The 17,461-nt window shown below is 46.0% G+C and overlaps 1 long non-coding RNA gene across 1 annotated transcript in view; it reads left to right on the top strand.

The window, feature by feature from the left end:
• Positions 1-17,461, top strand: part of LOC132248790 (uncharacterized) — a 198,743-nt gene that overhangs the window by 171,147 nt on the left and 10,135 nt on the right. The gene's annotated exons all lie outside the window — the stretch shown is intronic.

Consider the following 17,461-nt stretch of genomic DNA (forward strand, 5'->3'; position numbering starts at 1 on the left):
TCTTTCCTGCCATGGCAGGGGGTCAGACTTGATGATCTGCTCAGGTCCCTTCTGACCCTACCAACCAACTATGAAACTATGAAGACCTTTCACAAATGTAGACAGCTGTTATACCCTGTAGTGTGAAAGAAGAATTTTAGGAATCAAGTAGATTATAGTATGACATAAATTCAATATCAGTGTTTAGCGTTTGGTTCTTAGTGTTCAGTCCGTTTGTGCATTTTTGTTCCCAAGCTTGCTTTTTTAAAGGTGTTGTAAATTTATCTTGAGCATGAGGATAGTGAAGTTGAAAAAGGAATGTTATTTCTGTGAAAAATGTGTACCTACTAATGTTTCACCCATGTAGTAACTGTGATGGCATGTGGTGAATTGAATCAGATATATCACATTTTGGGAAAGGCACGTGTAGATTCTGATGGCTTTGTTGTGGGGGTATTGATTGTTGTAGCAGTGGAGATGTGTTGACAGGTTTTGCATCCATTGTTAAGGCAAGGCTACATCCCATTTGAGATCTGTTGAACAGGGGAGTTTGCTTCTGATGATGACTTGTTTAAGAGGTTATCTGAAAGCCAGGAGTGGAGAGGCTGTTAATATTTCTTTGTTGAGTATAAGCTGTAATTGTTTGATGAGTCATCTAATTGGTGCCAGTGTGGGGTGGTAGGTGACCGTCAGGGGTATGCAGTGTTGAGGTGGAGAGGTTCTTTCTTTACATTGTAGCAGTTTACTGCAAGGTATTTGGGTATTTTTCAAAGATATGATCTATTTCTCTACTGGAGTGCCCTTGTCTAAAAATGGATTTCAGCCTGGCTAGGGGTGTTGTTATTATTCTCCTGAGAACCCATGTGATGGTGTCTGAGAGTCTGACTATAGATTATAGCTTTTTTGGTGGGCTTAGGATGGTGGCTGGTTTTGTTGACATAAGCATAGTGACCCTGAGGTTTTTTATATATGGTGATTTGCAGAGTGCCATTCTAGATGTGGACCATGGTATCCAGAAAATTGGTATTAGTGTACACATTTTCCAGAGAAAGTTTGGTCAAGGGGTGATAGTTGCTAAACCTGTAATGGAAGTAAATAAGTGCATCCAGGTGTTCAGTTCAGATGACGAAAATATCATCTATGTAACATAGGTAGAGTGCAAGTTCGATGATGCAGTTTTCTAGGCACCTAACTCTTCCTACATTGGATCTAGAGCAGGGTGGACAAAATGTAGGCCGCGAGCTAGATGCGGCCTGCCAGGCCATTCTATCCAGCCTGTGGGGCCCCTAAAAAATTTAGAAAATTCATATTTATCTGCCCCTGGCTGCCTGTCATGTGGCCCTTGATGGCTTGCCAAAACACAGTGAGTGGCCCTCCGCCCAAAATAATTGCCCTCCCCGATCTAGTGTTTGATCTTTGGCTTTATGTTTTCCTTTAATTTCCACAGAGTCCATCTCTAATAGAACATCTGCTGGTGGCCTTAAAAAGTCTAAGTATAAAGGAAAATTGACACAGAAGTGGCAATCTCCATTGGCATCCCAGGACACATATTCCTAATTTGTATAACAACTGTAGCCATAAAATGAAGGAGCAGTCTGGGCCCAATAAAATGGACTCCTTGACCACGTCTACATCAGATGCTGACTGCGCAGTTGTTACTACACAGTCATTTAGTACTTGCATAACCAAGTACTAAATGACTGAACAGTAACTGGTTTTACTATACAATAGTGTCCCCGCACAGCTTCCTGGTGATGCTGACTGCACGGTAGCTCATTACTATTGGGCAGTAACATAGCATCATGGTTTGTGCCCTGCGATGCTACTGTGCAGTACTAATGAGCTACTGTGCAGTAGTAAAGAGCTACTGCACAGTAAGTGGCTCATGTAGACATGGCCCTTGCATTGCCTGTATTTAATAAGCTAATCCTTTAAAAAAATGTTTGTTGTTTGCCAATAATTTTAAGCAGATATACAGTAATTCTAAATAATCACAAGTAAACAAGCAGTTATTCTAATTGGTAATATTATTCTAAATTACTGAATCATCTATAGCTAAAACAAATTTGAAATTATCTTTGATTAATTCATAGTACATTATTTTTACTTCTTTTCAGTGATTAAAAATGGCTAACTAATTATTTTTCTTTAACCACTAAGCTCTACATGGTAATGCAAATGCATAAATTACACCTACATATCCCAGGAGTAGGGTGTCCGTATGTGAGAATTACTGACAGTTATTGAAGATATAACAACCTCCTTTATATCTGACCCAATTTTACCCAGGGCAGAAAAAGTAATTTTCTTCTGTAGTTCAGCACTTCTGTATTATAACCTTCATCCTTCACTGAACATATATTTGCCATACCTTTTGAAGCTATAAACCTTGTGGAAAGGGCATGAAGGTAAACTAAATAATACAATCCCACTTCACTTTTTTTTCCCTCAAAATAGAATATAAGGTGATCTTTTTCATAATCACTGATACTATATATGTTATTGGCTGTCTCTTAATCTGTAGAATGTGATGGTGCTAATAATAAAAGCTTAGCTTGAGTGGCTGACAAATATCACGAAGTAAGCATTTGCTTTTCTAGTTCAACCACATATCTGCAAGTATGTATTTTAAAAATAGGATTGAACTTCAAGGTTGCCAGCAGTTTTTGACAGAAATATTTATATACAGAAAATGTTTTTGCACTGGGTTTTGAGGAAAATGCTGCAAAATTAAGATGGTCATTGCATATGTCAGTGCCTCTTGTACCATGTTATGTCGTATGAATGGACAATAAAATGGACATTTTCATTCAACTGCCAACCCAATTAGGACCTCAGCACTCACCTTCTTCTTTCCCACCATACAATATGGATATAGGGCTTTGGTTCACTTTATGTGTAGCCAGATGACTTTTCATGTTTGGACACACTCTAAAGTGTTATTTGCATGATTGGTTGTTTATTAACTACTATTGGCACCAGTCTACCACACTGAAAGGGATTGAGACGACAGTTAGAGGTACTTGTAAAGTTGGCTTTGTGTTGGTATAGAAGATGCAGCAGTGGGTGGCAAACAGCCAGGCAACAAAAAAGTGGATATGTCTGATATGATGCACACTTGTACTTGAAAAATATGAAGCCATTGTTCTATTCCCTGTTGCTGCAGCTGAGAGCCACTCTCCTGTGACTTGTGCTGTTTCCACTATTTGAAGTTATTTTCAGTGCTATGATGAAGTAGAAGCAAAAAGGCTAATTGCAAGTTTGTTTCTCTTGAAAGTCCTTTTCATGTACTGCTCTTTGCACAATAGGTATTGTTTGCATGCATATGAGATTCTTATTTCTAGGTGTGCTTGTGCTTCAGGCTAGCATCTAGTCATACCAGTGATATTTCCATTTAAGGCAGGAGTTCATGAGGTAAATCAAAAGATACCTGCCCCGCTATTCATGCTCTTGGGGGCGGGGGGGAGCTAGAGTCAAAACTCAAATCATTAGGGCATATTTTTTTCATTAGTCTGACCCTTAATATTTTTTCAAGCAGCTGGCTCATCTTTTGTTCTCTTTTTCATGGCTAATTTAACTGCATATTTGCTGCCACAGCTACTATTGCTCATACTGGTACTGCATGAAAGTGGAAAGGATGGTACATTATTGTATGCTTGTGATTTGACAGTATGTAGGTGATGTAAATCTCCTTTTCCCCCCTTTCCCTCTGATAATACAAGAACCCACCGTTTCATTTCTGAAGAACAAATAGATAATGATAAATTATTTGCCATCATCTTCAGTACTGCTGGATCTATAGCTACTACAATCACTGATCATTTTGAATAAGGTAAATGGATATGTTCCACTGATCAAACACATTTTAAGATGTGAAAAAGGCTATGTTACATATCTTCTATACATATGTAGATATTGCGACTAGAGTACTCTACCCAATGAAGGGAAATATTATATAGCAAGGTACTGGACAGCAGCATTTAGATGTTACTTAGAGGGAAGAAAAGGAAGAGTACAATCAAACCATGTTCATTTCTAATGTTATATTCATTTTAATACAAAAGTCTATTTCTGATCCCATATGCTGTTTATACATATTCTCCAGGAACTTCATGATGAAGGCCTGCTCCAGAGGATGTTGACACTGAAGAAAAGAGTCCCACCGAGTATGTCTGTATTGAGGGCTACTGTCACATAAAAATAAGGAAGGTAGCTTTAAATACAATATGCAGAATTGGAAACAAACAAGCTGCATCAGTGCAGGGCTCAGCCCAGACTCATTTACCCTGTCAGTAAGCTCATTTAAAATTAGTCCATGTTTCTTTACATCACACTATAGTACTCATTCATTGGTGTACATGGGCTCCAAACTATCTGTTGCACTGTACATCCCTAGGAATAGCTGATTTTCAAATTAACTATGAAGCTCATGCACATATGTGAAGTTAGATTAGCCATTCTAGTCACTATTTGAAGTTTTCAACACTTTAAAAAGTGAATGTGCCTCAATTCATAATTCCAAGATTCACAAAAGATTTTAGTACATAACTGCCACCATGAGTACCTAAGGGCAAGTGCTAAGAAAGTACTTAGGTGCTGAAAGTGCAGATAGAATGGAATTCAGGTGTCTAAGTCCAGGAGATGGTGATAGTCCCATGCACCCTTTAAGTTTACCTTCTTACTGATTAGAATTCTTACCCAGGAAGTTGACAACCTGAGTTTTAAGTGTTTAGATTTTAAGAATTCATATGCACGTGCCCTACTTCACAAAAGGCTACCTTAGCTACCCAGGTATAGGCTACATTACTGGTTCACTGGATAAAAGGACACTTCTTTCTCTACTAATGTTTCATGGGAAAAGGCTGGTTTACTGTGAGAGTGTTGTCAATATAAAGGCAAAGAAGAGCATGAATCCCTGAGATTTGTGGGATTTAAAATACCCATCTCTTGTCAACATTTCCTACTGATAAGTTTAAGAGGCTCACAGCTCAGTCTACTAGCTTTCATGGAAACCTCTTATTCCTAGGGCCAGTTCTTTCCCCTGTATTTCATGGATAGCTCCTATCCCTAACTTTGCATTGTGGAGTCAACGCTATGACAGGGTATCTAAAAATTATATATTATAATGCATGTCCTTTTGAGGATTCAGCTCTAAGTGTGTACTTCACTTTTGAAAACAGGACCTTGGTGCCTTAGAAAATGTTATTCCTGGCAATACTTTTGTCATGAGAAAGAAAGCATTTTTCTGCTATTAATTAAAATTAGATTTATAATACTGGGCACTCTACACATGACACTATGGTGAAATAGCAACACATTAAGGCAACGTAGCCTCTGCAGGCATCTACATGTGACCAGTATTTACTTCCGCATTGCAACACTCTCCCCAGGTATCAAGCGCCACTATGGCAAAGTAGGTGTTAAAAATATCCATGTGCCATGCATACAGCACAATACAGGCTGTTACTGAGCCATGATTTAGTACTTCCAAAATCACAGTACTTGGCTTAGTAACAATGTTGCCATAGCATGTAGACATGTCTACTGTGTATTTAAATGCCTGGAGTTAGGCACACAGGTGTGATTTAAAATATTAGTGTCTGATTCTGTTCCACATATTAGACACCTAAGTTTGATCCTATTCCACCCAGCTCAAGCCCCTGAAAAAAAATAACTTGCTTGGTTTTGTAACATGGCATCATCTTACTCTGAAAGCATGAAGTCAGCCATCATGAAGAAGGCCTGTCTACTTTTTTGTCTGTTAACAGATTTTTAGGGATCCAAGCAGGATGAAAGAGGATCATGCTTAGATATTTGCATGCAATTATGCATCTAAAGGGTAGAATAGGATCAGGGAAATGTTTTTAAAAACATACAAAGGATTCAGAAGAACAAGTTGTTAGGGTAACAATAATTCGGATTATTGAGAAGCATTGGATTTGCACCTGAATACAAAGGCTTTACCCATGGTGTCCCAGGGACGCTGGAGCTAGAGGGAAACCCCGGCCCAAAACCAGGGGAAGCACCTACTTACCCTTTGCAGGAGTCGAGGGCAGGAGAGGCGCGCACGCCGAGAAACCACCCTTGCGGTTTATCAGCCACACTTGCATTCAGCTGGAGCCGAGTAACATCAGGGAGAGGTGCCACCCGGCGAGAATAAAGCATGGCCCCAAGAGCACAGGGGGGCTGCAGGAGGATGCAAGAGCCGGAGGGAAGCCCGAGGCCGGAAGCAAGCACCCGCGGGGCGTCTCTGCTTTAGGCAGGGTAAACTGCAGCAGCGCTGGGAGCAGCGAGGACGAGGAGAGCTGCAGCTGCGGGGATCTCAACTGCAGAGCCCGCACCGGAGCCAGTAAGGAAGCGGGGATGGGACCCGCCAGTGAGGGAGCCGGAGGAAGAGCCAGCAGGGACACCGGCGAGGGAGCCCGATGAAGAGCCGGCAGGGACGCCAGCGAGGAAGCCCACAGGGGCAACAGGGCCTCGGGACGCGTAGTCCTCAGGCCGGTGATAAAAGGCTGAAGAACCCACGATCCAAGGTGGCGTTGGCCGGGGTGTAGGGGAGGCTGGAGCCCCGTGAGTGCCCGCCAAAGGCGTGTTGGCACTGGAGGCCACGGAAAGTGGGATCCCTCCACTGAGGGTCCCGTTGGGACTGCGGCTGGTGAGTTCTGGGGAGCTGTCACCGTCCCCTGGGGCACCCTCTGGGAACCCTCCCATGGGAGCGGGGCAGACCCGGTTAGCTGCTCGCGCAAAGGCAGCCCGGGAACGCCTCTTTGAGCAGAGGTGGGCCCAACGTGGTGGCAGTGGTGGGATCATGGAGGCCCCTGACCTTGCAGCCTACGCCAACATGCAGGCCATGGCTATTGGCCCCGCTGATGTCCTTGGACAGAACTTGCAAGCATTGACCCAGATCCTAAATTTCCAGCAACAAATGCTAGACCGACAACAGGATTGGCTCCAACACAGTTTGGCCTCCTTCAAAATGCCTAAAATGAGTAAGGATGATGACCCGGAGGCGTATATCGAGGCCTTCGAGCAGCACGCCCTCATGACTGGGCTCGACAAGAGATATTGGGCCAGCCAGTTGGGAGCCTTAGTAGTTGGCAAGGCCCAAGCCGCCTATTGGGCCCTCTCGAGGGCTGATGCCCTAGACTACGAGCACATGAAGGAAGCCATCCTGTACCGCTTGGAGATTAACTCCGAGCACTACCGGCATCAGTTCCGGGCCAAGAAGGGACCTGAGGTGAAACAACCGAGAGTGCTGCTGCAGCTTTTGCGGGACCTGCTGGATAAGTGGGTGAGCCCAGCGGGGCAGGACCAAGAGGCATTGGCAGACCAGATCGTCCTGGAGCAGTTCCAGAACGATTTAGAAGAGCGGACGCAACTCTGGGTCCGACAACATACCCCACAGACCTGCGAGGAGGCTCTAAGGCTGGCCGAGGCTTTTACTGCCTCAGAGGCTTACTACCCCAGGGAGAGAAGGAACCAGGGCCCTCGATGACAGCCCCAAGAGAGCCAGAGTGCCGGTGTCCGCCTGGCCGGGAGGCTACCAGAGATATCGTGTATTTCTGGTGCGGGCATAAGGGCCATTTTTCCAGGGAATGCCCGAGCCAGACTGCAGAACGCTGGATCCTGGAGGACGAAGCAAGAGCCCCAGCAGAGAGGCAGAGAAGCCAAGAGCCCAGTGAACCAATGGATTGCAGCTATGTGGCTGGCGGGGAGGATGTGGCTTGGAGATGTCCTGTTGTCAAGGCTTGGGTGGAGGGTTGCCCCGTGCGAGCTACCCTGGATTCGGGGTGTGCTCAGTCTCTTGTCAGGGAAGACTTGGTACCATCGCACGGCCGGTGGACGGCTCCACCCATGAGAATAGCTTGCCTCCATGGAGACACCAAGCAAACCGAGTGCCAACGGGTCCTCCTATGGGTGATGGAGTATCAGGGAGAACTCCTGGTGGGAGTGGTGCCCCAGTTAGCATGTGAAGTGCTCCTGGGACAAGACTGGGAGCCAATATACGACGTCCTGGATAGGGTGAGGGATGCCGAAGTGGCCCGTAAGAAGATCCAGAACTGGGAGGGCTGCTTGGGCGAGATTGAGGAAAGCGAAGGGTCGGCCAATGAGACGGATGGGGTAGACCTTAGCGACCTTACCAGTAGCCTCCTGTTCAGTGAAGCCCAAGAGGAGGATCCAGAGATCGGGGTGCTCCGAGAGCAGGCCCAAGGTACCCGAGGGACCCCAGCGTCATCACCTGAGAGGCGTCCCCGCTTTGAGGTAAGGGACCATCTCCTTTACTGCCTGCGGGGGGATAGGGGGGAGGAGACCAAAAGCCCGCGACTAGTAGTGCCCACCCAATTCCGCCCAGCCATTTGGTGGTTGGCACATGCGAGCCCCACAGAGGGGCATTTGGGCCGGGACAAGACCCTCGCAAGAGTAAGCAGGTGTTTTTTTTGGCCCGGGATGGGGGAGGAAGTGGCCCGCCGGTGTGCAGCCTGCCCCAACTGCCAAAAGACAAGGGCCAAACGCCCTCCACAGGCACCCCTCCAACCCAATCCCGTTATCAACACCCCGTTCTCCAGGATCGCCTTAGATGTCGTGGGCCCGTTGCCCCGCAGCAGCTCGGGCCACCAATATATCCTAGTCATGGTGGATTACGCCACCCGGTACCCGGAGGCGATTCCCCTGTGAGCCGTAACTGCCCCACGTATTGCGGAGGAGCTAATAAAATGGATAGCCCAAATGGGAATCCCGCAAGAGATACTGACAGACCAAGGGAGGAATTTCATGTCTGGGGTTTTGAAGACGGTATGCCGGACCCCCCAGGTAAAACAGCTCCGCACCTCGGTCTACCATCCCCAAACCAATGGGTTGGTAGAACGCCTCAATGGGACAATAAAATGGGCATTGCATTGGTGTATACAAGGGGACCCGTGGAAATGGGACCTCCTCCTTCCGCTAGTACTATTCACTCTCAGGGACACCTCCCAAGACTCCATGAAGTTCTCTCCATTCGAGCTGGTGTTGGGGCATCGCCCGCGGGGTCTCTTACAGGTCCTGAGAGAGGAGTGGGAACAGGGAGAGGGACCCTCCCAGGAGCCGAAGACATACCAACAGGCATTCCAGCGGAGGATCCAGTTAGCCCAGGACCTGGCACAGGAAAACCTAAGAGAAGCCCAAACCTGGCAAAAAGGCCAATATGACCGCCGGGCCAAAGAGCGAGAATTCGAGCCGGGGCAGAAAGTTCTGGTGCTGCTCCCCATGTCCACAAGCAAACTCCTAACACAGTGGCAGGGGCCGTTCAAAATTCTCCGACGGATGGGGCCGGTGGATTATGAGGTTCACAGGCCTGGACACCTTCAGGAAAAGCAGATTTATCATGTGAACCTCCTATGGGAATGGCGAGAACCCGAAGGATGGGCGGCCTTTTCTGAGACTGATAACAAAGACCTAGGACCCCAGGGGCTAGAAGGAGAGATTGAACCCTCTCCAGGAGGAACCCCGGTTAGAATAGGAGAGGAATTGTCTTCTGCTCAGCAACAAGAGGCCCGGAGTTTGATAAACTAGTTCCAGGAAGTGTTCCGTGAGGAACCCGGCTGGGTTCGGGGCTTGTGCCATGCTATAAGAACACCCCCTGAGGTGATAGTGAGGGAAAGGTGGCGGCCCATTCCCCACCATTTCCTGGAGACTATCCGCAGGGAGATCGATTCAATGTTGAGGCTAGGAATCATTCGGCCTTCTAGAAGTCCCTGGAGGAGCCCGCTGGTGCCAGTGCGCAAGCCTGATGGGTCTTTAAGGCTTTGTGTAGATTACAGGCGCCTGAATGCCATGGCAGTTTTCGATGCATTCCCCATGCCCCACGTGGCAGAGCTGATAGAGAGAATAGGGGATGCTCGATATATATCAACCCTCGACCTGGCAAAGGTGTATTGGCAGACCCCAGTAGCCAAGAGAGACCGGCTGAAGACGGCGTTCAGCACCCCGTGGGGACTGTACGAATTCGTTAGGATGCCCTTCGGGTTGCATGGCACCGCCGCAACGTTCCAACGCCTAATGGACCAGATCCTGGCACCCCACGCTGAGTACGTGGCAGCATATATAGATGATATAATCATATACACCCGGACCTGGGAGCAGCACAAGAGTTCCCTACGGGCCATCCTCACAGAATTGAGGCGCACCGGCTTGACAGCAAATCCCCAAAAGTGTGCCCTGGCTCAGAAAGAAACAAAGTATTTAGGATTCTTGGTTGGTAGGGGCATGATTAAACCCTTGACCGACAAAGTAGAAACCATCCGCAACTTCATGGCTCCTCAAGACTGCCGCCAGCTACGGTCATTTTTAGGGCTAACCAATTATTATAGGCGATTTTTGCCACATTTCGCAGAGCAGGCAGCACCCTTATCAGAAGTCCTTAAAGGGCAGAAAACGGGGGCAGTCAGATGGACTAAAGAGATGATGCAAAGTTTTGAATGATTGAAAAAGGCGTTATGCAAGGATGTTATAAATCACACCCCTGACTTCCAAAATCCTTTTATCTTACAGACGGACACCTCAGAGACAGCGGTGGGTGCCGTCCTCACCCAGGAAGAAGGAGGGAGTGAAAGACTCGTGGCATACGCAAGCCACAGGCTACTATCAGCAGAGAAAAGGTATTTGACTATCGAACGTGAGTGCCTGGCAATTCGGTGGGTGGTGGACCACTTTCGGTACTACCTGATGGGCAGGGAGATCACGCTGGTGACGGACCATGCCCCACTGAAGTGACTGAGTACAGCCAAAACTGATAATGCCCGGATTACCCGGTGGGCCTTAGCGCTCCAACCATATAAGTTCCGCGTAATAAACCGACCCGGAAAAACTAATACAGTGGCGGACTTCTTGTCCAGGTGCGGAGATGAAGACCAGATCAAGGACCAAGGAAGTCAAGGAAAGGGACAACCCGACCCCGCAGGTACAACCCGGATGGGGAACAAAGAAGCTCCCCAAGGCATCTTAAGGTGGGGGTTATGTCCCAGGGATGCCGGAGCTAGAGGGAAACCCCGGCCCAAAACCAGGGGAAGCACCTATTTACCCATTGCAGGAGTCGAGGGCAGGAGAGGCACGCACGCTGAGAAACCACCCTTGCGGTTTATCAGCCGCGCTTACATTCAGCTGGGGCCGAGTGACGTCAGGGAGAGGTGCCACCCGGCGAGAATAAAGCACGGCCCCGAGAGCACAGGGGGGCTGCAGGAGGATGCAAGAGCCGGAGGGAAGCCCGAGGCCGGAAGCAGGCACCCGCGAGGAGAGCCGCAGCTGCGGGGATCTCAGCTGTGGAGCCTGCGCCGGAGCTGGTAAGGAACCGGGAACAGGACCCGCCGGTAAGGGAGCTGGAGGAAGAGCTGGCAGGGACACCAGCAAGGGAGCCGGAGGAGGAGCCGGCAAGGACACCGGTGAGGGAGCCGGAGGAAGAGCCGGCAGGGACACCGGCGAGGAAGCCCACAGGGGCAACGGGGCCTCGGGACGCGTAGTCCTCAGGCCGGTGATAAGAGGCTGAAGAACCCACGATCCAAGGTGGCGTTGGCCGGGGTGTAGGGGAGGCTGGAGCCCCGTGAGTGCCCACCAGAGGCGTGTTGGCACTGGAGGCCACGGAAAGTGGGATCCCTCCACTGAGGGTCCTGTTGGGACCACGGCTGGTGAGATCCGGGGAGCTGTCACCGTCCCCTGGGCACCCTCTGGGAACCCTCCCACGGGAGCGGGGCAGACCCGGTTAGCTGCTCGCGCAAAGGCAGCCCAGGAACACCTCTTTGAGCAGAGGCGGGCACACATGTTCTAGCAAAAGCTGCTGACCACAAGGCAGAATGATATCTAAGCCAGCCATTTGCTTATGCTAAGTAACCACCTTAACTGTGTTAACCATTTCCCTGAGAAAAAGCAGCAAGTGAATCTGTGTGAGTCTGTGTGCTGTGAACCAGCTACAATAAGGAACGAGATAAGATACAGGGGCCCAAAAAAGGTAGAAGATGGTACAACATGAGACAGAAAAACGGGCGGGAATGTGGAAAACAATATGTAATTGGTAACAGAATCTGAAATGAACATATGCAAAAAGGTGAATGGTGATTGGTGAAGAAGTCTCCAGAAGCTTCAAGGATTTGGTCAAAGTTCGCCCATTGACTGAAGAGTGGTAGTCGAGGTCTTAGACATACACTCATAACAAAAAGATATGTAAATAAATGAAATGCATAGGCAATTCCATGCTAATGGAGCAAACAGTATGAACAGAGGTGGAACTTGAGATAGGAGAAAAAATGGGTGGAACATAGGAGGGGCAAGGGTAGAATGAATGTTAATGAATATAAACCAAAGTGTATAAATGTGGGAAAAAACTACTGTTCAGTGCAGGTCCCCAGTTTGTTGTTTTTGGGACCTTCGTCCAAAGCTGTCTCCATTCTGAATAAAGCTGTTGCAAGCAATGTGCACTGGTGTTTGCTCCCTGCTTGCTCTGGCTAATGAGTAACAGGATCCATGGGCAATTGGATCACCATCTCCCTAGTCGTTGGGCTCCACATGGAGTCAGGGTCTAACACAAGTTACATTGTGTAGTAGGGTTGCCTGCTCCTAAATTATTTAAGCACTTCAAAAAATATGTGCCTTAATCCATCCTGTATGTACATTTTTTTTTTTTTATTTTAGCATTGTTATCAAGTTAGAAACTGTACACGGAGGAGATCACTGTGTGAGTCCTTTAACATAACAAAGGTTGGTAGCAGGACATTTCTATCTTTGGCCTTCCTTTAAAAATAGTGTTTAATTATGTTCCATGCTGACCCTCTTGTGTGGAATCAGTACCAGAAAGTACAGCTTTGATAGCAGTGTTTACATGAATGTTTGATAAGCATCTGTCAGCCCTTAGCACTCTACAAGACTGTGTAACACAAAAGACAGCTGGGGAACCCTGGAGCTTTTGCCACCTGAAAGCATAATCTGGTGTGTTTGCTGAATTTCAAATCAGTACAGAAACTGTGCTTTTGTAACTTAAAATGTAATTTATGTATTATTTACAATAAGAATATATTAATCAGGGAAGACAATTGCTACTTTTTACAAAACACTGCTTTCAGAGCAAGGTCAAGATGCCTTTTATTGAATACTTATCTTTACTAATTGTATTTGATTCCACTAGATAAAAAATAGCAGGCAGATAAAATTGAATAGTTGACAAGACTATTGACTAGATGAAAATGAATAATGAGAAATTACCCGCAAACATGTTGATAACTTCTGATTCGGTTTTCAGATTGGATGTGTTCTCACACTATTTATTTGCTTATTGTGGAAATATCTGCAAGCAAAACTTCCGCCTTACTGCTGGCCGAGACCTCTATTTATTTTCTTATGATAACTGTTGCATGACCTTAAATAGGGTACTTCACTTTTCCCTGCCTTTTTTAACTTTGACTTCTTTGCTTTTTCTTGACAACTTATAAGAGTTTTGGGTCAGATACTGTCTCCCATAATGTTTTTGCATGCTGCTTTACATTAATTTTTTTTTTTAAATCACTTACTGATTCCTTTTTACTTCAATTTGCATCTTTTTTTCTATTTTATACCTGACTTGTTTAGTAGGGGCATGCAAAGTGTGCCCTATTCAATTCAGATTTGGCCTGAATGAGGGACAGTCATTCGATTAGTTGATTCAGATCGCTGTCCCTGATTCAATTCGACCAAATCCAAATCTGAAGATTCAATGCTGATTCAGAGAATCAGCGATTCAGACATAGACACAGCTTTAAAAGTTTTTTCTACATATCTTAAGGTCACAGATGTGTCTCATGATTGCTGTGATGCTGGGACACATGGAGCATCCCAAGGGGCGGGGAGGCTCCATGTGCTTGGCGGTGAACTCAGAAGTGAATTCAGAGAGATTGGGTGATTTGGACATAGACACAGCTTTAAATGTTTTTTCTACATACCTCTAGGTAGCAGGCAGCTCATGAATGCTGTGATGCTAGGGTGCATGGAGTGTCCCACAGAAGCACAGAGAGCTCCTCAATGTGCTCGGCAGCAGACCCGGAAGTGGGCCAGAAGCACTTCGAGTCCACTTCTGGGTCCACCAGGGAGTGCTTTTGGGATCCCCCCTGGGTACTCTCCCCAGACACAGGAGGCACCAGTCACTGAGCTGGGGGGGCTTGGTGGGCCCTCCCGTGTGCTCCCCGGCGGAACTGGAAGTGGACCAGAAGTGCTTCTAGTCCACTTCCGGGTCTGCTGCTGAGCGCATTGAGGAGCCCTCTGTGCTCCTGTGGGATACTCCATGTGCCTCACCATCATGGCATTCATGAGCTGCCTGCTACCTTGAGGTATGTAGAAAAAACATTTAATGCTGTGTCTATGTCCGAATCACCCAATCTCTCTGACTGGCTCTGAATTGATTCGGAGGGATCTGATTTAATTCAGAGAGATTATAGGGTCCCCTGATTTGATTCAGATTTGAAGTAACAGCCACCAAATCGGGCCAAATTTCTGCTATATCAAATCAGCAGAGCTGATTCAAATTGGCTGTCCAAAGCTTCGCACAGCCCTATTTAGATTTAAGGTTCATCAGCTCAAGGACAACCTGTGTTTTGTATTATACAGGGTCACGTACATTGTCAATTCTTAAATACTATTTATTTAACTGAGTGAAACAATTTGATTAAAAATCAGTCTGTTCATGGACTATTTGTTATTAAGAGGCAGGATAAATAAATAACTCAATACAAACAGTTTTCCCTTACTTATTTTGTTTCTTTTTAGTAAGCAATATCTGTTACTTGTTTATTCTGCAGGATATTTTGCATTGAAGTAGTATTTCATAGGATGCTGCAAAGGGAAGAACATCATATTTGCTGATGTATCCTTCATGTAACTGTCCTACAATAAGCAAAGCTCTTCTGTGGAGTAACTCCATTGATTTCTACTTGAGTACTGGAAAGTGCAATAGAGAAATGAAATTTAGTGAAATTTAGTGAAATTTAATTAAATGAAATTTAGGCCTATTTTTATATGCACATTGAAGAAAGTTGAATCATTTAACACTACATGACTAAACATTCAGATTATGCAGCTAGATTAAATGTTGAACAATAAAATGAGAGTGATTGTTTATCTACCTAACTTCAATCTTCCAATTTCTTTTCCCTTCCTGCTACCTGACACCATCAGGGAAGGGATCCTGCCTTATTTGCACATCAAAGAGCAACTCACAAAGACACTCTCCTGGACCCAGAGGAACAGACTTCCACCTTTAGCTTCCTCTGTGCAAAAATGAAGTTTATTTTCTACCTATGGGACTTTTTTATCATCTAATTTTCCCAGAGCCTGAGGAAGGGTGTAAGAGCCCAAAAGCTTGCAAAAAAGATTTTGGGGGGATTTCTTAGTTGGTCTAATAAAAGGTATAATCTCTGAACCACAAGTTCTAGAGTTTTGCAATCCTTGCAAGAGAAACTCAGTTGGGTTTTTACAACACAACAGAGGCTACCAGGCACAAAGTAGCACCTTTGCAAAATCAAGTGTGCCAACAACATCTCACTGTGACTAAGTATCAAGTCAATTACAGCTTCTGGAACAGCACTTTAGATAAGTGCAACAATGTAGCCATGCTTAAACAGGCTTATTATCACATCCTAATTACTTCCAACCTCTGTAAAGGGGTTGTCAAGTGTGTAGCCAGTGCCCCCTGCTGTAATGGTCAATGATCGTCTATTAACCCTTAATTTGAATTGAAATTTGATTTGAACTGTGATTCAAATCAGTTAACATGGTTTAGAAAATGATGAACATGTCTACAAATAGCCTATGAGTCTATAGTGATGCAGCCACCCAAAAGGCAAATGCGATTTTGGGATTCATCAATACACACATTAGGTTTACAACATGGAAGTTAGAAATCATCTGGAATAGTGTGTGCAGTTTTCTGCTCCACATTTTAAAAAGGATGTGAAAAGTTAGAGGGGGTCCACAGGCAGGTGACAGAAATGATAGAGGGCTTGGAAGGAAAGACATACGAGGAGAGATTGGAGGAAATAAGCACATTCAGTTTGCAGAAAAGCCATTTATAAAGGGATATGACAGAAGTCTTCAGATACCTGAAACACTCCATAAAAAAGAGGGGAAAGACCTTTTCTCTCTTGCTGCAGAGAGAAGGATATGGAGTAATGGCTTGAAGTTGCAGCAAAGTCAGTTTAGATTGGATATTAGGAAAATGCCTTCACTGTTTGAACAGTGAGGCAGTGGAATAGATCATTTTGGGAAGTTATGGACTCTTTATCACTGGAAGTGATCAAGAAGGGGTTGGACAGTCGCTGGTCAGAGAAGATCTAGGCATAGCTATACTTATGTTCTATTGTGGGTATTTCCCATGCTTCTAGGCATGGGCACCTGGTGCCTCCCAAGTCTGGGGGAGCACCAGATTGCAGATGGGAGGGGATTCCCCCAGCAACTAATTGCTGAGCCAGCAGTGAAACCAGTGAAACCAGAAGTGTGCACTTCCAGTGGCACTTCTGATTTTGCAGCTGATGCTTCCAGGGGGTACACAGCTGATCTCAAGGGGTACACATGCACCCACATGCACCTCGTATGCATTGTGAATGCTTCTGGACTTTGCTGGTTGCTACATGAGGCTGGAAGAGAATTCCCCCTGCCTCTCACTTCTCCTACATGTTGCTTTTTTTTTTTTTAAAAGCCTTCCCCAGAGGCATTGGGTGTTTGCTGCAGCCAAGTCTGTGGATTTTCACTGGGATGTGCTGATACTTGTGCTCAGGCTTAAATATGGAGCTTCCTGACTAGAGATTCTTGCCCCTCTGCTCAGGGTCAGACCAATCAAAATATTTATGGTCAAGAATGAATTTTCCGTCATGGGATTGGTATGGACTATGGGGGGTCCTAGTCCTCTTCCTAGGATCTCTCAAGTGTATATTAAAAACTTTTGCATCATCAGGACATTTGCCATTGACGTCTCCCTTTTTAACCTGTTTCAGATTATGTCTTGTGTTGTGTCATGGATTTGTATATGATGGTATGGATAGGGATGGTCTTGCCTGAGGCAGCAGATTGGGCTAATGATCTTTCAAGGTCACTTTCATACCTATTTCTCTATGATTCTATAGGTAGGGCTCTTGTGCTGCAGCCTGGGTCAGGTCAGTAAGGCTCAGGCAGGCTCCTGTCCTGCCGCTTTTGTTAAGTGAGCTGACACAGTTACTCCCAATCAAGGTCAGCTGAGCCCCAGCCCCTTTCCTCTGATTGGTTCTGGAGCTGTGTTTAAGGAATTCCTCCAGAACCTGAGACCATAACATCCTGGTCTTCAGTCTCTGAGCAGCTCCTATCCTAGCAACTTCACTGCCTTCCCTGGTTCCTGACCCTGCCTTCAGCTTGCTCCTGGATTTTAGCCTTCAAATTCTCAATGAAAATGTTTCATGATTCCTAAACCCAGCTTGACTTACTCTTGGACTTTGTCCTGTGGATTATCCTTTGGACTTGG

This window comes from Alligator mississippiensis, chromosome 2 (assembly GCF_030867095.1).
Source record: "Alligator mississippiensis isolate rAllMis1 chromosome 2, rAllMis1, whole genome shotgun sequence".
In the NCBI taxonomy this organism is placed as follows: domain Eukaryota; kingdom Metazoa; phylum Chordata; order Crocodylia; family Alligatoridae; genus Alligator; species Alligator mississippiensis.